This window comes from Petromyzon marinus, chromosome 85, assembly GCF_048934315.1.
Source record: "Petromyzon marinus isolate PM22_M1 ecotype Great Lakes invasive population chromosome 85, UKy_Petmar_22M1.pri1.0, whole genome shotgun sequence".
NCBI lineage: Eukaryota > Metazoa > Chordata > Hyperoartia > Petromyzontiformes > Petromyzontidae > Petromyzon > Petromyzon marinus.
The window spans coordinates 1,616,305-1,640,276 of NC_133750.1; the positions used below are offsets into that span (position 1 = coordinate 1,616,305).

General features: G+C 38.6%; 1 long non-coding RNA gene across 2 annotated transcripts in view; it reads right to left on the bottom strand.

Annotated features, from left to right (window-relative positions):
* Positions 1–23,972, bottom strand: part of LOC142907912 (uncharacterized) — a 217,534-nt gene that overhangs the window by 166,696 nt on the left and 26,866 nt on the right. Inside the window, exons 4-5 of one of the 2 annotated variants that reach the window (XR_012931384.1) lie at positions 23,681–23,814; positions 21,680–22,905 (exon numbers count right to left, since the gene is read on the bottom strand). This is a non-coding gene — a long non-coding RNA (uncharacterized LOC142907912). Of the gene's footprint in view, positions 1–21,679; positions 22,906–23,680; positions 23,815–23,972 lie in introns of those variants that run through there. The other variant, XR_012931385.1, reaches the window with a different exon arrangement.

Below are 23,972 nucleotides of genomic sequence, written 5' to 3' on the forward strand. Positions count from 1 at the left end.
AACTCACTCACTCAGTCACTCACTCACCCACTCACTCACTCACCCATTCACCCACACATTCTCCCACTCACTCACTCACCCACTCACTCACTCACCTATTCACCCACCTGTGTGTATGCTTAGACACCTGTGCACTGAAATCCTCTTAGCTGTACAAGCTCACCTTTGTACCCAGCAGATACAGGAATGAGTGAGCGATAACCAACAGCATCGCATCACCACACCAACAAGGTTCAGCACGGTTCATTGCGATGTCTAGGAATCGCTAGAGGCTACCTGGGGGAGCTTTGTCTGTGTCTATCAGCACTTGCCCTACAACCCAGCTAGAGGCTATCTGGTGGAGATTTGTCTGTGTCTATCAGCAATTGCCCCTACAGCCCTGCTAGAGGGCTACCTGGGGGAGCTTTGTCTGTGTGTGACAGCACTTGCCCCTACAGCCCTGCTAGATGCTACCTGGGGGAGCTTTGTCTGTGTCTATCAGCACTTGCCCCTACAGCCCTGCTAGAGGGCTACCTGAGGGAGCTTTGTCTGTGTGTGACAGCACTTGCCCCTACAGCCCTGCTAGATGCTACCTGGGGGAGCTTTGTCTGTGTCTATCAGCACTTGCCCCTACAGCCCTGCTAGAGGGCTACCTGGGGGAGCTTTGTCTGTGTGTAGCAGCACTTGCCCCTACAGCCCTGCTAGAGGCTACCTGGGGGAGCTTTGTCTGTGTGTGACAGCACTTGCCCCTACAGCCCTGCGAGAGGCTACCTGGGAGAGCTTTGTCTGTGTGACAGCACTTGCCCCTACAGCCCTGCTAGAGGCTACCTGGGGGAGCTTTGTCTGTGTGTGACAGCACTTGCCCTTACAGCCCTGCTAGAGGCTACCTGGGGGAGCTTTGTCTGTGTGACAGCACTTGCCCCTACAGCCCTGCTAGAGGCTACCTGGGGGAGCTTTGTCTGTGTGACAGCACTTGCCCCTACAGCCCTGTTAGAGGCTACCTGGGGGAGCTTTGTCTGTGTGTGTAGAAGCACTTGCCCCTACAGCCCTGCTAGAGGCTACCTGGGGGAGCTTTGTCTCTGTGTGTCACAGCACTTGCCCTTACAGCCCTGCTAGAGGCTACCTGGGGGAGCTTTGTCTGTGTGACAGCACTTGCCCCTACAGCCCTGCTAGAGGCTACCTGGGGGAGCTTTGTCTGTGTGTGACAGCACTTGCCCCTACAGCCCTGTTAGAGGCTACCTGGGGGAGCTTTATCTGTGTCTCAGCACTTGCCCCTACAGCCCTGCTAGAGGCTACCTGGGGCAGCTTTGTCTGTGTGTGACCGCACTTGCCCCTACAGCCCTGCTAGAGGCTACCTGGGGGAGCTTTGTCTGTGTGTGACAGCACTTGCCCGTACAGCCCTTCTAGAGGCTACCTGGGGGAGCTTTGTGTGTGTGTGTAACAGCACTTGCCCCTACAGCCCTGCTAGAGGCTACCTGGGGTAGCTTTGTCTGTGTGTGACAGCACTTGCCCCTACAGCCCTGCGAGATGCTACCTGGGGGAGCTTTGTCTGTGTGTGTAGCAGCACGTGCCCCTACAGCCCTGCTAGAGGCTACCTGGGGAAACTTTGTCTGTTTGAGTTTGGGTAGGTGAGTGAGTGGGTGAGTGAGTGGGTGAGTGGGTTAGTGAGTGGGTGAGTGGGTGAGTGAGTGGGTGAGTGGGTGAGTGGGTGAGTGAGTGGGTGAGTGGGTGAGTGAGTGGGTGAGTGAGTGGGTGAGTGTCTGAGTGGGTGAGTGGGTGAGTGAGTGGGTGAGTGAGTGGGTGAGTGGGTGAGTGAGTGGGTGAGTGGGTGAGTGAGTGGGTGAGTGGGTGAGTGGGTGAGTGAGTGGGTGAGTGGGTGAGTGAGTGGGTGAGTGAGTGGGTGAGTGTCTGAGTGGGTGAGTGGGTGAGTGAGTGGGTGGGTGAGTGTCTAAGTGGGTGAGTGAGTGAGAGGGTGAGTGAGTGGGTGAGTGAGTGGGTGAGTGAGTGGGTGAGTGTCTGAGTGGGTGAGTGAGTGTCTAAGTGGGTGTCTGAGTGGGTGAGTGAGTAGGTGGGTGTGTTAATAAATAAGTGGGTGAGTGAGTGATTGAGTGTCTGAGTGGGAGAGTGAGTAGGTGGGTGGGTTTATTAATGAGTGGGTGAGTGGGTTAATGAATGAGTGGGTGGGTGAGTGAGTGATTGAGTGTCTGAGTGAGTGGGTGGGTTAATGAATGAGTGAGTGTTGTTCTTATCAACGTCAATGTGAGGACATTCGGTTGGGATTAGCTCAGGTGAGCGTGATAATAATCCAGCCTGACACAGACAGAGTCCGTGAACTCTGCTGAGTCTCCAGCGGAGAATGGGTGAGTGGGTGGGTGAGTGAGTGGTGAGTGGGTGAATGGGTGAGTGGTGAGTGGGTGAATGGGTGAGTGGGTGGGTGAGTGGTGAGTGGGTGAATGGGTGAGTGGGTGGGTGAATGGGTGAGTGGGTGGGTGAGTGAGTGGGTGAGTGAGTGGGTGGGTCAGTGGGTGGGTGAGTGAGTGGGTGGGTGAGTGAGTGGGTGGGTGATTGAGTGGGTGAGTGGGTGAGTGGGTGGGTGAGTGGGTGAGTGAGTGGGTGGTTGAGTGGGTGAGTGAGTGGGTGAGTGAGTGGGTGAGTGAGTGGTGAGTGGGTGAGTGGGTGAGTGAGTGGGTGAGTGGGTGAGTGAGTGAGTGGGTGAATGACTGAGTGGGTGAGTGAGTGGGTGATTGACTGAGTGGGTGGGTGGGTTAATGAATGAGTGGGTGGGTGAGTGGGTCAGTGAGTGAGTGGGTGAGTGGGTGATTGGGTGGGTGAGTGAGTGAGTGGGTGAGTGAGTGGGTGAATGACTGAGTGGGTGAGTGGGGGAGTGAGTGGGTGGTTGAGTGGGTGAGTGGGTGGGTGGGTGAGTGATTGAGTGTCTGAGTGAGTGAATGAGTGGGTGGGTGAGTGAGTGATTGAGTGAGTGATTGAGTGAGTGGGTGAGTGAGTGTCTGTGTGGGCGAGTGAGTGGGTGAGTGAGTGAGTGGGTGAGTGAGTGATTGAGTGTTTGAGAGGGTGAGTGAGTGGGTGGGTGGGGTAATGAATGAGTGGGTGAGTGATTAATTGAGTGTCTGAGTGGTGAGTGAGTGGGTGGGTGGGTTTATTAATGTGGTGAGTGTCTGAGTGGGTGTCTGAGTGGGTGAGTGAGTGGGTGGGTTAATGAATGAGTGGGTGAGTGAGTGATTGAGTGTCTGAGTGGGTGATTGAGTGAGTGGGTGAGTGAGTGATTGTCTGAGTGGGTGATTGAGTGAGTGGGTGAGTGAGTGATTGAGTGTGTGAGTGGGTGAGTGAGTGGGTGGGTGAGTGAGTGTGTGAGTGGGTGAGTGAGTGGGTGGGTGAGTGAGTGGGTGAGTGTGTGAGTGAGTGGATAAGTGAGTGTCTAAGTGGGTGTCTGAGTGGGTGAGTGAGTGGGTGGGTGGGTTAATGAATGAGTGGGTGAGTGAGTTTCTGAGTGAGTGTCTGAGTGGGTGAGTGAGTGGGTGGGTGGGTTAATGAATGAGTGGGTGAGTGAGTGATTCAGTGTATGAGTGGGTGAGCGAGTGGGTGGGTGGGTTTATTAATGAGTGGGTGAGTGAGTGATTGAGTGTCTGAGTGGGTGAGTGAGTGGGTGAGTGAGTGAGTCAGTGGGTGAGTGAGTGAGTGGGTTAATGAATGAGTGGGTGAATGAGTGGGTGAGTGAGTGATTGAGTGTCTGAGTGGGTGAGTGGGTGGATTAATGAATGAGTGAGTGAGTGATTGAGTGTCTGAGTGGGTGATTGAGTGAGTGGAGGAGTGAGTGAGTGTCTGAGTGGGTGATTGAGTGAGTGGGTGAATGAGTGATTGAGTTTCTGAGTGGGTGAGTGAGTGGGTGGGTGAGTGAGTGGGTGAGTGAGTGATTGAGTGTCTGAGTGGGTGGGTGAGTGAGTGGGTTAATGAATGAGTGGGTAAGTGAGTGATTGAGTGTCTGAGTGGGTGAGTGAGTGGGTGGATGGGTTAATGAATGAGTGGGTGAGTGAGCGATTGAGTGTCTGAGTGAGTGAGTGGGTGGGTTCATGAATGAGTGAGTGAGTGGGTGAGTGAGTGATTGAGTGAGTGAGTAAATGAGTGTCTGAGTGGGTGTCTGAATGGGTGAGTGGGTGGGTTAATAAATGAGTGGGTGAGTGAGTGATTGAGTGTCTGAGTGGTTGAGTGAGTGGATGGGTTTATTAATGAGTGAGTGAGTGATTGAATGTCTGAGTGGGTGATTGAGTGAGTGGGTGAGTGAGTGATTGAGTGGGTGAGTGAGTGGGTGGATGGGTGAGTGAGTGGGTGAGTGAGTGAGTGGGTGAGTGAGTGTCTAAGTGGGTGTCTGAGTGGGTGGGTGGGTTAATGAATAAGTGGGTGGGTGAGTTTGTGAGTGAGTGTCTGAGTGGGTGAGTGGTTGGGTGGGTTAATGAATGAGTGGGTGGGTGAGTGAGTGATTGAGTGTCTGAGTGGGTGATTGAGTGGGTGAGTGAGTGAGTGGGTGAGTGAGTGAGTGGGTGGGTGGGTGAGTGAGTGAGTGAGTGGGTGAGTGAGTGAGTGAGTGGGTGAGTGAGTGAGTGGGTGAGTGAGTGAGTGGGTGAGTGAGTGGGTGAGTGAGTGGGTGAGTGAGTGGGTGGGTGGGTGGGTGAGTGAGTGATTGAGTGTCTGAGTGGGTGGGTTGGTTAATGAATGAGTGAGTGTTGTTCTTATCAACGTCAATGTGAGGACATTCGGTTGGGATTAGCTCAGGTGAGCGTGATAATAATCCAGCCTGACACACACAGAGTTCGTGAACTCTGCTGAGTCTCCAGCGGAGAATGGGTGAGTGGGTGGGTGAGTGAGTGGTGAGTGGGTGGGTGGGTGAGTGAGTGGTGAGTGGGTGAGTGGGTGGGTGAGTGAGTGGGTGGGTGGGTGGGTGAGTGGGTGAGTGAGTGGGTGAGTGAGTGGGTGAGTGAGTGAGTGAGTCAGTGGGTGGGTGGGTGAGTGGGTGAGTGAGTGGGTGAGTGAGTGGGTGGGTGAGTGAGTGGGTGGGTGATTGAGTGAGTGGGTGGGTGAATGAGTGATTGAGTGAGTGGTTGAGTGAGTGGGTTAATGGGTGAGTGAGTGGGTGGGTAAGTGAGTGAGTGAGTAAATGATTGAGTGAGTGGGTGAGTGAGTGTCTGAATGGGTGAGTGAGTGGGTGAGTGAGTGAGTGGTTGAGTGAGTGGGTGGGTAAGTGTCTAAGTGAGTGTCTGAGAGGGTGCGTGAATGAGTGGGTGGGTGAGTTAGTGGGTGGGTTAATGAATGAGTGGGTGAGTGAGTGATTGAGTGTCTGAGTGGGTGAGTGAGTTTGTGGGTGGGTTTATTAATGAGTGGGTGAGTGGGTGTCTGAGTGGGTGGGTGGGTTAATGAATGAGTGGGTGAGTGGGTAAGTGAGTGTCTGAGTGAGTGTAAGGGTTTATTAATGAGTGGGTGAGTGCGTGATTGAGTGAGTGTTTGAGTGGGTGAGTGAGTGAGTGGGTTTATTAATGAGTGGGTGAGTGAGTGTCTGAGTGGGTAGGTGCGTTAATGAATGAGTGGTTGAGTGGGTGATTGAGTGTCTGAGTGGGTGGATGGGTTAATGAATGAGTGGGTGAGTGAGTGATTGAGTGTCTGCGTGGGTGGATGGGTTAATGAATGAGTGGGTGAGTGAGTGATTGAGTGTCTGAGTGGGTGAGTGAGTTTGTGGGTGGGTTTATTAATGAGTGGGTGAGTGAGTGTCTGAGTGGGTGGGTGGGTTAATGAATGATTGAGTGTTGTTCTTATCAACGTCTTTATGAGTACATTCCGGTTGAGATTAGCTCAGGTGAGCGTCTCCAGGCGGAGAGATCCTCGCTGATTCTCACCAGGGGAGAGATCCTCGCTGAGTCTCAGGCGGAGAGATCCTCGCTGAGACTCAGGTGGAGAGATCCTCGCTGAGATCCTCGCTGAGATCCTCGCTGAGTCTCAGGTGGAGAGATCCTCGCTGAGATCCTCGCTGAGACTCAGGTGGAGAGATCCTCGCTGAGTCTCACCAGGGGAGAGATCCTCGCTGAGACTCAGGTGGAGAGATCCTCGCTGAGATCCTCGCTGAGATCCTCGCTGAGTCTCAGGTGGAGAGATCCTCGCTGAGATCCTCGCTGAGACTCAGGTGGAGAGATCCTCGCTGAGTCTCAGGTGGAGAGATCCTCGCTGAGATCCTCGCTGAGTCTCAGGTGGAGAGATCCTCGCTGAGATCCTCGCTGAGATCCTCGCTGAGACTCAGGTGGAGAGATCCTCACTGAGATCCTCGCTGAGATCCTCGCTGAGATCCTCGCTGAGTCTCAGGTGGAGAGATCCTCGCTGAGATCCTCGCTGAGTCTCAGGTGGAGAGATCCTCGCTGAGATCCTCGCTGAGACTCAGGTGGAGAGATCCTCGCTGAGATCCTCGCTGAGACTCAAGCGGAGAGATCCTCGCTGAGTCTCAGGTGGTGACTTTACCCAAAGAACCAAGAATAATAATTTTATTGTTTTATATTTTTATTATTTTATTGTTTCCCTTCAACGTGGCGGTGACTTTACCCAAAGAACCAAGAATAATAATTTTATTGTTTTACAATAATTTTATTGTTTTATATTTTTATTATTTTATTGTTTCCCTATCTACGTGGTGGTGGTGACTTTACCCAAAGAACCAAGAATAATAATTTTATTGTTTTATATTTTTATTATTTTATTGTTTCCCTTCAACGTGGCGGTGACTTTACCCAAAGAACCAAGAATAATAATTTTATTGTTTTATATTTTTATTATTTTATTGTTTCCCTTCTACGTGGTGGTGGTGGTGACTTTACCCAAAGAACCAAGAATAATAATTTAATGAAATAAACAAAACTAATGACTTCACTAACACTCATTAAACATGGGGCCACTATTTAAAACATTATTAATAATTGTAGTAGAATACAGAGAATGGATTAGAATGCCACGCGTTTCTGTCATTCGAGTAACGTTATTCTGTGTTGAGGGGCATTTAAGATTCAGATGGTCAGCTTAATCAGTGAGAATAATCACAAAACCCCGCTATCCTAAATTTCGATTTAAAGCTTTCGTGACTGCAATGATTCATCTTCTTTGGTTCTTTCGGTAAACTCACCACGTAGAATGATAATAAAATAATAATAAATTGATCAAATAAAATAACACGATAATAATATTCTCACGACGTTTCGGCCACAACACAAGCGGCCTTCATCAGGTGAAGGGGGCGAGACTGTCTGGTAGGACAGCGCTGGAGTGAGAGAGCCACGTTCAGATACGGCCCGCTATCCTAGCCTGCTACTGTTTGTATGTACGTGAATCTGTACCGCTGTGTGTGTTGTTTCATGTGGATATGTACACGCGTGAATGTGTGTACAGGTGTGTACTATCATTTGTTCGCGCATTTGTTGGTATAGTAGAACGCAATCCTACTGGTCACAGCACCCATCACGTAGTGTAACAGCTTTAAATAGAGTTTAACACGTAGTAGTAAGGCTTTCGCGACCAATATATTATTCATAATAAAGGTTTTTTTGGGTTAGATTAGATCGCGTTTATTTATAAATGTGTCGTAACCCTCCACCACCCGACACGGCCAATCAGCAAAAAAATGTCACGTTGACAAAAAGAGAAATAATAATTCACTACTAAGTAGTAATTCACTACTAAGTAGTAATTCACTACTAAGTAGTAATTCACTACTTAAGTGTTAATTCACTACTTAAGTAGTAATTCACTACTAAGTAGTAATTCACTACTAAATAGTAATTCACTACTAAGTAGTAATTCACTACTAAATATTAAAGACAAATAATTCACTACTAAGTAGTAATTCACTACTAAGTAGTAATTCACTACTAAATAGTAAAGACAAATAATTCACTACTAAGTAGTAATTCACTACTAATTAGTAATTCACTAAGTAGTAATTCACTACTAAGTAGTAATTCACTACTAAGAAGTAATTCACTACTAAGTAGTAAAGTCAAATAATTCACTACTAAGTAGTAATTCACTACTAAGTAGTAATTCACTACTAAGTAGTAAAGACAAATAATTCACTACTAAGTAGTAATTCACTACTAAGTAGTAATTCACTACTAAGTAGTAATTCACTACTAAGTAGTAAAGACAAATAATTCACTATTTAAGTAGTAATTTACTACTAAGTAGTAATTCACTACTAAGTAGTAATTCACTACTAAGTAGTAAAGACAAATAATTCACTACTAAGTAGTAATTCACTACTAAGTAGTAATTCACTACTAAGTAGTAAAGACAAATAATTCACTACTAAGTAGCAATTCACTACTAAGTAATAATTCACTACTAAGTAGTAATTCACTACTTAAGTAGTAATTCACTACTAAGTAGTAATTCACTACTAAGTAGTAATTCACTACTTAAGTAGTAATTCACTACTAAGTAGTAATTCACTACTAAATAGTAATTCACTACTAAGTAGTAATTCACTACTAAATAGTAAAGACAAATAATTCACTACTAAGTAGTAATTCACTACTAATTAGTAATTCACTACTAAGTAGTAATTCACTACTAAGTAGTAAAGACAAATAATTCACTACTAAGTAGCAATTCACTACTAAGTAATAATTCACTACTATGTAGTAATTCACTACTTAAGTAGTAATTCACTACTAAGTAGTAATTCACTACTAAGTAGTAATTCACTACTTAAGTAGTAATTCACTACTAAGTAGTAATTCACTACTAAGTAGTAATTCACTACTAAGAAGTAATTCACTACTAAGTAGTAAAGACAAATAATTCACTACTAAGTAGTAATTCACTACTAAGTAGTAATTCACTACTAAGTAGTAATTCACTACTAAGTAGTAAAGACAAATAATTCACTACTTAAGTAGTAATTTACTACTAAGTAGTAATTCACTACTAAGTAGTAATTCACTACTTAAGTAGTAATTCACTACTAAGTAGTATAGACAAATAATTCACTACTAAGTAGTAATTCACTACTAAGTAGTAATTCACTAAGTAGTAATTCACTACTAAGTAGTAATTCACTAAGTAGTAATTTACTACTAAGTAGTAATTCACTACTAAGTAGTAATTCACTACTAAGTAGTAAAGTCAAATAATTCACTACTAAGTAGTAATTCACTACTAAGTAGTAATTCACTACTAAGTAGTAAAGTCAAATAATTCACTACTAAGTAGTAATTCACTACTAAGTAGTAATTCACTACTAAGTAGTAAAGACAAATAATTCACTATTAAGTAGTAATTCACTACTAAGTAGTAATTCACTACTTAAGTAGTAATTCACTACTTAAGTAGTAATTCACTACTAAGTAGTAATTCACTACTAAGTAGTAAAGACAAATAATTCACTACTTAAGTAGTAATTCACTACTAAGTAGTAATTCACTACTAAGTAGTAATTCACTACTAAGTAGTAAAGACAAATAATTCACTACTAAGTAGTAATTCACTACTATGTAGTAATTCACTACTAGGTAGTAATTCACTACTAAGTAGTAAATACAAATAATTCACTACTAAGTAGTAATTCACTACTAAGTAGTAATTCACTACTTTGTAGTAATTCACTACTTAAGTAATAATTCAGTACTAAGTAGTAATTCACTACTAAGTAGTAATTCACTACTAAGTAGTGAAGACAAATAATTCAGTACTAAGTAGTAATTCACCACTAAGTAGTAATTCACTACTAAGTAGTGAAGACAAATAATTCACTACTAAGTAGTAATTCACTACTAAGTAGTAATTCACTACTAAGTAGTAATTCACTACTTAAGTAGTAATTCACTACTAAGTAGTAAAGACAAATAATTCACTACTAAGTAGTAATTCACTACTAAGTAGTAAAGACAAATAATTCACTACTAAGTAGTAATTCACTACTAAGTAGTAATTCACTACTAAGTAGTAATTCACTACTAAGTAGTAAAGACAAATAATTCACTACTAAGTAGTAATTCACTACTAAAGTAGTAATTCACTACTAAGTAGTAATTCACTACTAAGTAGTAAAGACAAATAATTCACTACTAAGTAGTAATTCACTACTAAGTAGTAATTCACTACTTAAGTAGTAATTCACTACTAAGTAGTAATTCACTACTAAGTAGTAATTCACTACTTAAGTAGGAATTCACTACTAAGTAGTAAAGCCAAATAATTCACTACTTAAGTAGTAATTCACTACTAAGTAGTAATTCACTACTAAGTAGTAATTCACTACTAAGTAGTAAAGACAAATAATTCACTACTTAAGTAGTAATTCACTACTAAGTAGTAATTCACTACTAAGTAGAAATTCACTACTAAGTAGGAATTCACTACTAAGTAATATAGACAAATAATTCACTACTTAAGTAGTAATTCACTACTAAGTAGTAATTCACTACTAAGTAGTAAAGACAAATAATTCACTACTTAAGTAGTAATTCACTACTAAGTAGTAATTCACTACTAAGTAGTAAAGGCAAATAATTCACTACTAAGTAGTAATTCACTACTAAGTAGTAATTCACTACTATGTAGTAAAGACAAATAATTCACTACTAAGTAGTAATTCACTACTAAATAGTAAAGACAAATAATGCACTACTAAGTAGTAATTCACTACTAAGTAGTAATTCGCTACTAAGTAGAAATTCACTACTAAGTAGAAAAGTCAAATAATTCACTACTAAGTAGTAATTCACTAATAAGTAGTAATTCACTACTAAGTAGTAATTCACTACTAAGTAGTGATTCACTACTTAAGTAGTAATTCACTACTAAGTAGTAATTCACTACTAAGTAGTAATTCACTACTAAGTAGTAAAGACAAATAATTCACTACTAAGTAGTAATTCACTACTAAGTAGTAATTCACTACTAAGTAGTAAAGACAAATAATTCACTACTAAGTAGTAATTCACTACTAAGTAGTAATTCACTACTAAGTAGTAAAGACAAATAATTCACTACTAAGTAGTAATTCACTAATAAGTAGTAATTCACTACTAAGTAGTAATTCACTACTAAGTAGTAATTCACTACTTAAGTAGTAATTCACTACTAAGTAGTAATTCACTACTAAGTAGTAATTCACTACTAAGTAGTAAAGACAAATAATTCACTACTAAGTAGTAATTCACTAATAAGTAGTAATTCACTACTAAGTAGTAATTCACTACTAAGTAGTAATTCACTACTTAAGTAGTAATTCACTACTAAGTAGTAATTCACTACTAAGTAGTAATTCACTACTAAGTAGTAAAGACAAATAATTCACTACTTAAGTAGTAATTCATTACTAAGTAGTAATTCACTATTAAGTAGTAATTCACTACTAAGTAGTAATTCACTACTAAGTAGTAAAGACAAATAATTCACTACTAAGTAGTAATTCACTAATAAGTAGTAATTCACTACTAAGTAGTAATTCACTACTAAGTAGTAATTCACTACTTAAGTAGTAATTCACTACTAAGTAGTAATTCACTACTAAGTAGTAATTCACTACTAAGTAGTAATTCACCACTAAGTAGTAATTCACTACTTAAGTAGGAATTCACTACTAAGTAGTAATTAACTACTAAGTAGTAATTCACTACTAAGTAGTAAAGACAAATAATTCACTACTTAAGTAGTAATTCACTACTAAGTAGTAATTCACTACTAAGTAGTAATTCACTACTAAGCAGTAAAGACAAATAATTCACTAATTTAGTAGTAATTCACTACTAAGTAGTAATTCACTACTAAGTAGTAATTCACTACTAAGTAGTAAAGACAAATAATTCACTACTAAGTAGTAATTCACTACTAACTAGTAAAGACAAATAATTCACTACTAAGTAGTAATTCACTACTAAGTAGTAATTCACTACTAAGTAGAAATTCACTACTAAGTAGTAAAGACAAATAATTCACTACTTTAGTAGTAATTCACTACTAAGTAGTAATTCACTACTAAGTAGTAAAGACAAATAATTCACTACTAAGTGGTAATTCACTACTAAGTAGTAATTCACTACTAAGCAGTAAAGACAAATAATTCACTACTAAGTAGTAATTCACTACTAAGTAGTAATTCACTACTAAGCAGTAAAGACAAATAATTCACTACTAAGTAGTAATTCACTACTAAGTAGTAAAGACAAATAATTCACTACTAAGTAGCAATTCACTACTAAGTAATAATTCACTACTATGTAGTAAAGACAAATAATTCACTACTAAGTAGTAATTCACTACTAAGTAGTAAAGACAAATAATTCACTACTAAGTAGCAATTCACTACTAAGTAGTAATTCACTACTATGTAGTAAAGACAAATAATTCACTACTAAGTAGTAAAGACAAATAATTCACTACTTAAGTAGTAATTCACTACTAAGTAGTAATTCACTACTAAGTAGTAAAGTCAAATAATTCACTACTAAGTAGTAATTCACTACTAAGTAGTAATTCACTACTAAGTAGTAAAGTCAAATAATTCACTACTAAGTAGTAATTCACTACTAAGTAGTAAAGACAAATAATTCACTACTTAAGTAGTAATTCACTACTAAGTAGTAATTCACTACTAAGTAGTAAAGACAAATAATTCACTACTAAGTAGTAATTCACTACTAAGTAGTAATTCACTACTAAGTAGTAATTCACTACTAAGTAGTAATTCACTACTAAGTAGTAAAGACAAATAATTCACTACTAAGTAGTAATTCACTACTAAGTAGTAATTCACTACTAAGTAGTAATTCACTACTAAGTAGTAAAGACAAATAATTCACTACTAAGTAGTAATTCACTACTAAGTAGTAATTCACTACTAAGTAGTAATTCACTACTAAGTAGGAATTCACTACTAAGTAGTATAGACAAATAATTCACTACTAAGTAGTAATTCACTACTAAGTAGTAATTCACTACTAAGCAGTAAAGACAAATAATTCACTACTAAGTAGTAATTCACTACTAAGTAGTAATTCACTACTAAGTAGTAAAGACAAATAATTCACTACTAAGTAGTAATTCACTAATAAGTAGTAATTCACTACTAAGTAGTAATTCACTACCAAGTAGTAATTCCCTACTAAGTAGTAATTCACTACTAAGTAGTAAAGACAAATAATTCACTACTTAAGTAGTAATTCACTACTAAGTAGTAATTCACTACTAAGTAGTAATTCACTACTAAGTAGTAAAGTCAAATAATTCACTACTAAGTAGTAAAGTCAAATAATTCACTACTAAGTAGTAATTCACTACTAAGTAGTAATTCACTACTAAGTAGTAAAGACAAATAATTCACTACTAAGTAGTAATTCACTACTAAGTAGTAATTCACTACTTAAGTAGTAATTCACTACTAAGTAGTAATTCACTACTAAGTAGTAATTCACCACTAAGTAGTAAAGACAAATAATTCACTACTAAGTAGTAATTCACTACTAAGTAGTAATTCACTACTAAGTAGTAATTCACTACTAGGTAGTAATTCACTACTAAGTAGTATAGACAAATAATTCACTACTAAGTAGTAATTCACTACTAAGTAGTAATTCACTACTAAGTAGTAATTCACTACTAAGCAGTAAAGACAAATAATTCACTACTAAGTAGTAATTCACTACTAAGTAGTAAAGACAAATAATTCACTACTAAGTAGCAATTCACTACTAAGTAGTAATTCACTACTATGTAGTAAAGACAAATAATTCACTACTAAGTAGTAATTCACTACTAAGTAGTAAAGACAAATAATTCACTACTAAGTAGCAATTCACTACTAAGTAGTAATTCACTACTAAGTAGTAAAGACAAATAATTCACTACTTAAGTAGTAATTCACTACTAAGTAGTAATTCACTACTAAGTAGTAATTCACTACTAAGCAGTAAAGACAAATAATTCACTAATTTAGTAGTAATTCACTACTAAGTAGTAATTCACTACTAAGTAGTAATTCACTACTAAGTAGTAAAGACAAATAATTCACTACTAAGTAGTAATTCACTACTAACTAGTAAAGACAAATAATTCACTACTAAGTAGTAATTCACTACTAAGTAGTAATTCACTACTAAGTAGAAATTCACTACTAAGTAGTAAAGACAAATAATTCACTACTTTAGTAGTAATTCACTACTAAGTAGGAATTCACTACTAAGTAGTAAAGACAAATAATTCACTACTAAGTAGTAATTCACTACTAAGTAGTAATTCACTACTAAGCAGTAAAGACAAATAATTCACTACTAAGTAGTAATTCACTACTAAGTAGTAATTCACTACTAAGCAGTAAAGACAAATAATTCACTACTAAGTAGTAATTCACTACTAAGTAGTAAAGACAAATAATTCACTACTAAGTAGCAATTCACTACTAAGTAATAATTCACTACTATGTAGTAAAGACAAATAATTCACTACTAAGTAGTAATTCACTACTAAGTAGTAATTCACTACTAAGTAGTAATTCACTACTAAGTAGTAAAGTCAAATAATTCACTACTAAGTAGTAATTCACTACTAAGTAGTAATTCACTACTAAGTAGTAAAGTCAAATAATTCACTACTAAGTAGTAATTCACTACTAAGTAGTAAAGACAAATAATTCACTACTTAAGTAGTAATTCACTACTAAGTAGTAATTCACTACTAAGTAGTAAAGACAAATAATTCACTACTAAGTAGTAATTCACTACTAAGTAGTAATTCACTACTAAGTAGTAAAGACAAATAATTCACTACTAAGTAGTAATTCACTACTAAGTAGTAATTCACTACTAAGTAGTAATTCACTACTAAGTAGTAAAGACAAATAATTCACTACTAAGTAGTAATTCACTACTAAGTAGTAATTCACTACTAAGTAGTAATTCACTACTAAGTAGGAATTCACTACTAAGTAGTATAGACAAATAATTCACTACTAAGTAGTAATTCACTACTAAGTAGTAATTCACTACTAAGCAGTAAAGACAAATAATTCACTACTAAGTAGTAATTCACTACTAAGTAGTAATTCACTACTAAGTAGTAAAGACAAATAATTCACTACTAAGTAGTAATTCACTAATAAGTAGTAATTCACTACTAAGTAGTAATTCACTACCAAGTAGTAATTCCCTACTAAGTAGTAATTCACTACTAAGTAGTAAAGACAAATAATTCACTACTTAAGTAGTAATTCACTACTAAGTAGTAATTCACTACTAAGTAGTAATTCACTACTAAGTAGTAAAGTCAAATAATTCACTACTAAGTAGTAATTCACTACTAAGTAGTAATTCACTACTAAGTAGTAAAGACAAATAATTCACTACTAAGTAGTAATTCACTACTAAGTAGTAATTCACTACTTAAGTAGTAATTCACTACTAAGTAGTAATTCACTACTAAGTAGTAATTCACCACTAAGTAGTAAAGACAAATAATTCACTACTAAGTAGTAATTCACTACTAAGTAGTAATTCACTACTAAGTAGTAATTCACTACTAGGTAGTAATTCACTACTAAGTAGTATAGACAAATAATTCACTACTAAGTAGTAATTCACTACTAAGTAGTAATTCACTACTAAGTAGTAATTCACTACTAAGCAGTAAAGACAAATAATTCACTACTAAGTAGTAATTCACTACTAAGTAGTAATTCACTACTAAGCAGTAAAGACAAATAATTCACTACTAAGTAGTAATTCACTACTAAGTAGTAAAGACAAATAATTCACTACTAAGTAGCAATTCACTACTAATTAGTAATTCACTACTAAGTAGTAATTCACTACTAAGTAGTAATTCACTACTAAGTAGTAAAGACAAATAATTCACTACTAAGTAGTAATTCACTTCTAAGTAGTAATTCACTACTATGTAGTAAAGACAAATAATTCACTACTAAGTAGTAATTCACTACTAAGTAGTAAAGACAAATAATTCACTACTAAGTAGCAATTCACTACTAAGTAGTAATTCACTACTATGTAGTAAAGACAAATAATTCACTACTAAGTAGTAAAGACAAATAATTCACTACTTAAGTAGTAATTCACTACTAAGTAGTAATTCACTACTAAGTAGTAATTCACTACTAAGTAGTAAAGTCAAATAATTCACTACTAAGTAGTAATTCACTACTAAGTAGTAATTCACTACTAAGTAGTAAAGTCAAATAATTCACTACTAAGTAGTAATTCACTACTAAGTAGTAAAGACAAATAATTCACTACTTAAGTAGTAATTCACTACTAAGTAGTAATTCACTACTAAGTAGTAAAGACAAATAATTCACTACTAAGTAGTAATTCACTACTAAGTAGTAATTAACTACTAAGTAGTAATTCACTACTAAGTAGTAATTCACTACTAAGTAGTAAAGACAAATAATTCACTACTTAAGTAGTAATTCACTACTAAGTAGTAATTCACTACTAAGTAGTAATTCACTACTAAGTAGTAAAGTCAAATAATTCACTACTAAGTAGTAATTCACTACTAAGTAGTAATTCACTACTAAGTAGTAAAGACAAATAATTCACTACTAAGTAGTAATTCACTACTAAGTAGTAATTCACTACTTAAGTAGTAATTCACTACTAAGTAGTAATTCACTACTAAGTAGTAATTCACCACTAAGTAGTAAAGACAAATAATTCACTACTAAGTAGTAATTCACTACTAAGTAGTAATTCACTACTAAGTAGTAATTCACTACTAGGTAGTAATTCACTACTAAGTAGTATAGACAAATAATTCACTACTAAGTAGTAATTCACTACTAAGTAGTAATTCACTACTAAGTAGTAATTCACTACTAAGCAGTAAAGACAAATAATTCACTACTAAGTAGTAATTCACTACTAAGTAGTAATTCACTACTAAGCAGTAAAGACAAATAATTCACTACTAAGTAGTAATTCACTACTAAGTAGTAAAGACAAATAATTCACTACTAAGTAGCAATTCACTACTAAGTAGTAATTCACTACTATGTAGTAAAGACAAATAATTCACTACTAAGTAGTAATTCACTACTAAGTAGTAAAGACAAATAATTCACTACTAAGTAGCAATTCACTACTAAGTAGTAATTCACTACTATGTAGTAAAGACAAATAATTCACTACTAAGTAGTAAAGACAAATAATTCACTACTTAAGTAGTAATTCACTACTAAGTAGTAATTCACTACTAAGTAGTAATTCACTACTAAGTAGTAAAGTCAAATAATTCACTACTAAGTAGTAATTCACTACTAAGTAGTAATTCACTACTAAGTAGTAAAGTCAAATAATTCACTACTAAGTAGTAATTCACTACTAAGTAGTAAAGACAAATAATTCACTACTTAAGTAGTAATTCACTACTAAGTAGTAATTCACTACTAAGTAGTAAAGACAAATAATTCACTACTAAGTAGTAATTCACTACTAAGTAGTAATTCACTACTAAGTAGTAAAGACAAATAATTCACTACTAAGTAGTAATTCACTACTAAGTAGTAATTCACTACTAAGTAGTAATTCACTACTAAGTAGTAAAGACAAATAATTCACTACTAAGTAGTAATTCACTACTAAGTAGTAATTCACTACTAAGTAGTAATTCACTACTAAGTAGGAATTCACTACTAAGTAGTATAGACAAATAATTCACTACTAAGTAGTAATTCACTACTAAGTAGTAATTCACTACTAAGTAGTAATTCACTACTAAGCAGTAAAGACAAATAATTCACTACTAAGTAGTAATTCACTACTAAGTAGTAATTCACTACTAAGTAGTAAAGACAAATAATTCACTACTAAGTAGTAATTCACTAATAAGTAGTAATTCACTACTAAGTAGTAATTCACTACTAAGTAGTAATTCACTACTAAGTAGTAATTCCCTACTAAGTAGTAATTCACTACTAAGTAGTAAAGACAAATAATTCACTACTTAAGTAGTAATTCACTACTAAGTAGTAATTCACTACTAAGTAGTAATTCACTACTAAGTAGTAAAGTCAAATAATTCACTACTAAGTAGTAATTCACTACTAAGTAGTAATTCACTACTAAGTAGTAAAGACAAATAATTCACTACTAAGTAGTAATTCACTACTAAGTAGTAATTCACTACTTAAGTAGTAATTCACTACTAAGTAGTAATTCACTACTAAGTAGTAATTCACCACTAAGTAGTAAAGACAAATAATTCACTACTAAGTAGTAATTCACTACTAAGTAGTAATTCACTACTAAGTAGTAATTCACTACTAAGTAGTAATTCACTACTAAGTAGTAATTCACTACTAAGTAGTATAGACAAATAATTCACTACTAAGTAGTAATTCACTACTAAGTAGTAAAGACAAATAATTCACTACTAAGTAGTAATTCACTACTAAGTAGTAATTCACTAATAAGTAGTAATTCACTACTAAGTAGTATAGACAAATAATTCACTACTAAGTAGTAATTCACTACTAAGTAGTAAAGACAAATAATTCACTACTAAGTAGTAATTCACTACTAAGTAGTAATTCACTACTAAGTAGTAATTCACTACTAAGTAGTAATTCACTACTAAGTAGCATAGACAAATAATTCACTACTAAGTAGTAATTCACTACTAAGTAGTAATTCACTAAGTAGTAATTCACTACTAAGTAGTAATTCACTAAGTAGTAATTCACCACTAAGTAGTAATTCACTACTAAGTAGTAATTCACTACTAAGTAGTAAAGACAAATAATTCACTACTAAGTAGTAATTCACTACTAAGTAGTAATTCACTACTAAGTAGTATAGACAAATAATTCACTACTAAGTAGTAATTCACTACTAAGTAGTAATTCACTACTAAGTAGTAATTCACTACTAAGCAGTAAAGACAAATAATTCACTAATTTAGTAGTAATTCACTACTAAGTAGTAATTCACTACTAAGTAGTAATTCACTAAGTAGTAATTCACTACTAAGTAGTAATTCACTAAGTAGTAATTCACCACTAAGTAGTAATTCACTACTAAGTAGTAATTCACTACTAAGTAGTAAAGACAAATAATTCACTACTAAGTAGTAATTCACTACTAAGTAGTAATTCACTACTAAGTAGTATAGACAAATAATTCACTACTAAGTAGTAAATCACTACTAAGTAGTAATTCACTACTAAGTAGTAATTCACTACTAAGCAGTAAAGACAAATAATTCACTACTAAGTAGTAATTCACTACTAAGTAGTAATTCACTACTAAGCAGTAAAGACAAATAATTCACTACTAAGTAGTAATTCACTACTAAGTAGTAATTCACTACTAAGTAGTAATTCACTACTAAGTAGTAATTCACTACTAAGTAGTAAAGACAAATAATTCACTACTTAAGTAGTAATTCACTACTAAGTAGTAATTCACTTCTTAAGTAGTGAACTATTTTTGTCTTTTGCCAACGTGACACTTTTTTGTTGTTGCTGATTGGCCGTGTCGGGTGGTGGAGGGTTACGACACATTTATAAATAAACGCCATCTAATCTAACCCAAAAAAAACACCTTGATTATCAACTGCTGTGTATGCACGCTCCTGTTGTGTATGCACACTCTTGTATGCATGTCCACCCGTGTGTGTATGCCTGGGGCGCGGCACGGGCTAGAGAAGGGATGGAGTGATGTGGTACAGGAGGACGTGGAGCTGCGTGGACTTGCCGATGACCGGTACCAGCGGTGTCAAGATCGGCCTCTGTGGAGGAGGCTCGTGAAGGACGCTACTGGGCAGTTGGAGGCAGTCGCCCTCCAACAACAACGGAGGGCGGAGGAGCGACGCTCACAACAACGAGCGGAGCGCCGGGTGGCTAAAGCACAGCAGGTTGGCACAGTAGGGGGCACAGGTGGTGCATCAGCCAGTCATCTCAGTCAGTCGACCCGTGGCACCTGCTGGGTCTGCCCCGTGACCTCCTGCCAGCGGGCGTTCGACACTTCACGTGGCCTCAGGGTGCACATAGCCTGGCACAAGCGTCGTGGTGACGTCACCGCCACTTAGTGGCGAATGGCGGTTGTTGTTGTTATTGTATGCCTGGGTGTGGGGAGCGGTAGTGTAGTGGTTAGCGCTACGCTGCGCTATGAACCTGGCGACCCGGGTTCGATTCCCGCTCACGGCCAACACCACCAGTGACGATTATCTGAACCGGTCCCGGGCCTCCCCTAGGTCGACTCAGCCTCAAATGAGTACCTGGTGTAGCGGTGTGTAAACATCGCCACCGGGGAGACAAAGGCGGTCGGGCGTGGTGCTGGCCACCCACCCCCTCGTGTACCGTTCCGGCCTTCATAGCTGGTGCTCGCTAACAGCACTTGCCACTACAGTCTGTTACGGGCTATATGGGGGATCTTTGTGTTTGTCTTTGTATGCCTGGGTATTTTGTACCATCGGACACTCCAGCCTCTCCACAACTCCCAATCGGTGATGGGGCAGTTGTGGAGAGAGTGGAGAGTTTCCCATACCTGGGCAGTGTGCTTATGACCGGCTCCGATTTCACAGCAAAGGTCTCACTCCGAATCAGTCGAGCGGCAATATCTTTTCATCGGTTGTGTAACGCTGTGTGGAAGCTACCTGGTCTGTCGCTCCGCACTAAGCTTCAGGTCTTCTCGGCCACGGTCATTCCCTCCCTTCTCTACGCTTGCGAAACGTGGACCCCCCTAAATGGAACATCTTCGCCGGTTAGAAACATTTATGCTGGCCTGCCTACGATCCATCCTGGGTTTAACCAGGCTGGATTGTGTGAGGAGCTCACAAATCCTTGAAAGATCTGGGCAAGGTCCCATCGGTGAGCTCCTCCGGCAGGCAAGGCTGCGATGGCTGGGTCATGTAGCCCGCATGCCCAGCCACCGCATGCCCATTCAGCTTTTGTTCGGCCGGATTGAGGGGGCTAAGCGGGCGCGGCACGGGCTAGAGAAGAGATGGAGTGATGTGGTACAGGAGGACGTGGAGCTGAGTGGACTTGCCGATGACTGGTACCAGCGGAGTCAAGATCGGCATAGCTAATCTGGCCATTGTAATTAAACCTTAATAAGTATGTACATCCCACTGAATAATTGTACGCTTCTGTTTGAATAAAGATGTACATCTCCATGCATAATTCCGTGCTTCCTGTTGATTTGCTAATATTCACCCCGCAATGTCCTCTACACGGCTGCAAGTTTAAAGGATTAAACAACGACATTAAGTCTAAAGAATCAAAATGCTGTTGTCCAGTTTGATTTGGACAAAGAGGTGCAAATTTATACCGTACTGACTTTGTTTCATAAATAGTTTTAAGGACACTCATATTGAGCGGGGTGTTTCTAGAAAACGAGGTTGATATGTTATAATTTAAGTCATAAACTTTGAGTAATCAGCGGAATAGATTAGCTTGTAAACGTGGTTTAACATAACGTACTGCAAAAAAGTCAATCATCCATATTTAGTCTTCAGTGTGTATGTATACTCTTGTGAATGTGTTCAATATTTAAGCACGTGTTTTATATTTTGGACGTGTTTTTGTTACGGTAATTGCATTGAATATGGAGGTGTTACCAGCACCTCGCACCCGTCCAGAGACCTCGTGGGCCGCTGTGGTGGCTACGAGACCTCCCTCAAGGACATTGCTCTTATCCACCACAGCGTTACCGACCGGGAACGCCGATGAGGTTGAAGGTTGTTAATACAGAACTTTATTCGTGGCAGGGGAATGCCAAACAACATGGAGTGGCTCTTCTTCTGAGAATGAAAACCCGTATACGTTTGTGTGTGTGTATGTATGCAGGTACAATCGTGCGTGTTCGCAGTGGAACGCAATCCTTGTGTTCGTACACTGCTGTGTATGTACACTGCGTTGTATGTCTGTATGTATGTACACCCCTGTATATGCACACTCGTGTGTAAATGCACACCGCTGTATATATATACAGTCGTGTTGGGATGCACACTCGTGTGTGAATGTCTACTCGTCCATGTTCTTTAAGGAAGGAAATGGTAGCAATAATGTACGATCAGTCATCTTTAAAAACACAAATCAGGCCTTTATTAATCTGCAACAATATCAACGTTAAAACTCGCATCGAAATGTTTATTAATTCGCTTTTTCAAACAGTTAAGGAACGAAGAAAATTATTTCACTTTCATTAATTATACAGTCATAAAATATTCTCAAAATCAAACACGTGAACGTCTTAATCATTCCCAATTGACGTCCTTATCGACTGAAGCCATTTGTCCACAAGTCCAAGCCATCAAACACAGGAACAACGAACGCACATTCTGAAACCGACACTTTGAAGAAGTTATTTTAATCAAACAATAAAGAAAATTAAAGAAACATGTTTAAAATATAGGGCAACAAGGCCACTTAGTCACGACAGTAAAATCAGGAATTGGACCACCTCACAACCACTGTGCATCACACAACATCAACAAGTAATCCGATATGACTACAAAGCACCACCTTAACGTGACGAAGTCTAGAATAAACTTCAACACTCAAGTAGCTGTGAGAAGATGACAACACGTGGCACCTTCTACCATAAACACCACACATTTAACAGTCCGGATGATACAACCACCAGACGAAGCAACGCATCTATGGAAGTATAAAATTGTTGTCATCCTGAAATAAGTGAACACTTCTGGAGCTTAAAAGGAATTCCTTTTTATCCCAACACATCATAGAGCATTCACAACTTCGCTCTAGCTTGGAGTACTGGAAATCACGGAAGTAATAATGTATACCTTATCGATTGATCTAACAGAGACACAAACATGCACATTCCAGGACTTCAAGAGTCAACAGAAGTCCTCAAAACTTTGACCCTCCAGCCACTCCAGCAGCGATTTCTCAGCATCCACCTGCATGGGGTCGAAAGAGGAATTGTTGCCAGGGCTCATTACATCCAGCAATCTCTCAGGATCCAACTGCATGAGCTCGAAAGTGGAATTGTTGCCAGGAGTCATTACATCCACTACATCCAGGCATCTCTCAGGATTCACCTGAATAGGGTCGACAGATTCATTTTGTTCAGGACTCACTGCAGCACTTTGCATTTCACCTTTTGATTTCACTTCACTCTCATTGCGGATCTTCGCATGCTTGTTTCGGGGTGATGACCGTGTCCTCTCTAACGGAGAACAATTGAATGGCTTCTCGCCCGTGTGTGTTTTCTGGTGTCTGTTAAGAGTTGTTTTCCGTGCAAATGCCTTCCCACACACAGAACAATTGAATGGCTTCTCACCCGTGTGTGTTTTATGGTGTCTGTTAAGAGATGATTTCTCTGCAAATGCCTTCCCACAAACAGAACAATTGAATGGCTTCTCGCCCGTGTGTGTTTTCTGGTATCTGTTAAGAATTGTTTTCCTTGCAAATGCCTTCCCACACAATGAGCAATTGAACGGCTTCTCGCCCGTGTGTGTGGCACTGTGGAGAGTTCATCTGCTCCATGTGACTGATTCTACAGAGCAGAGTAACAGTCGCGGGTGTTGTTGAGAGTTAACGGCGCCCTCTAAGCTGCGTGGCTCAAATCGCCAAAAAGCAAACTCTCACGAACGTCCAACCGAGACCCAGTAACGCCCCGTGAGACGGACTACACACGCGATTACCAGGTTATCCACTAACAAAGACACTTACTTGTTGATGCACGGTGTATCGATGACCCTGTAACCCGTCTGAAGAGATCGCCACGAACTCTCCCGAAGCAAAGTCGCCAACCAGTGGCCAAGCAATCGTGCTCGCCAGGCTGAGTCTCGCAGGAGAAGGGAAATCTGCAGAGCGAGGAGTCGAGCGTCTATCCTCGGTAAAATTCCTCTCCAAATGGTCTTGAGGTCTGATTTTAAGCCCCTTATAACTCCCCTCTAGCATCCAAATCCTTTGTTCTCGATTTGGCCTATCATGGACTTTGCATTCAATTGTTAATTTTTAC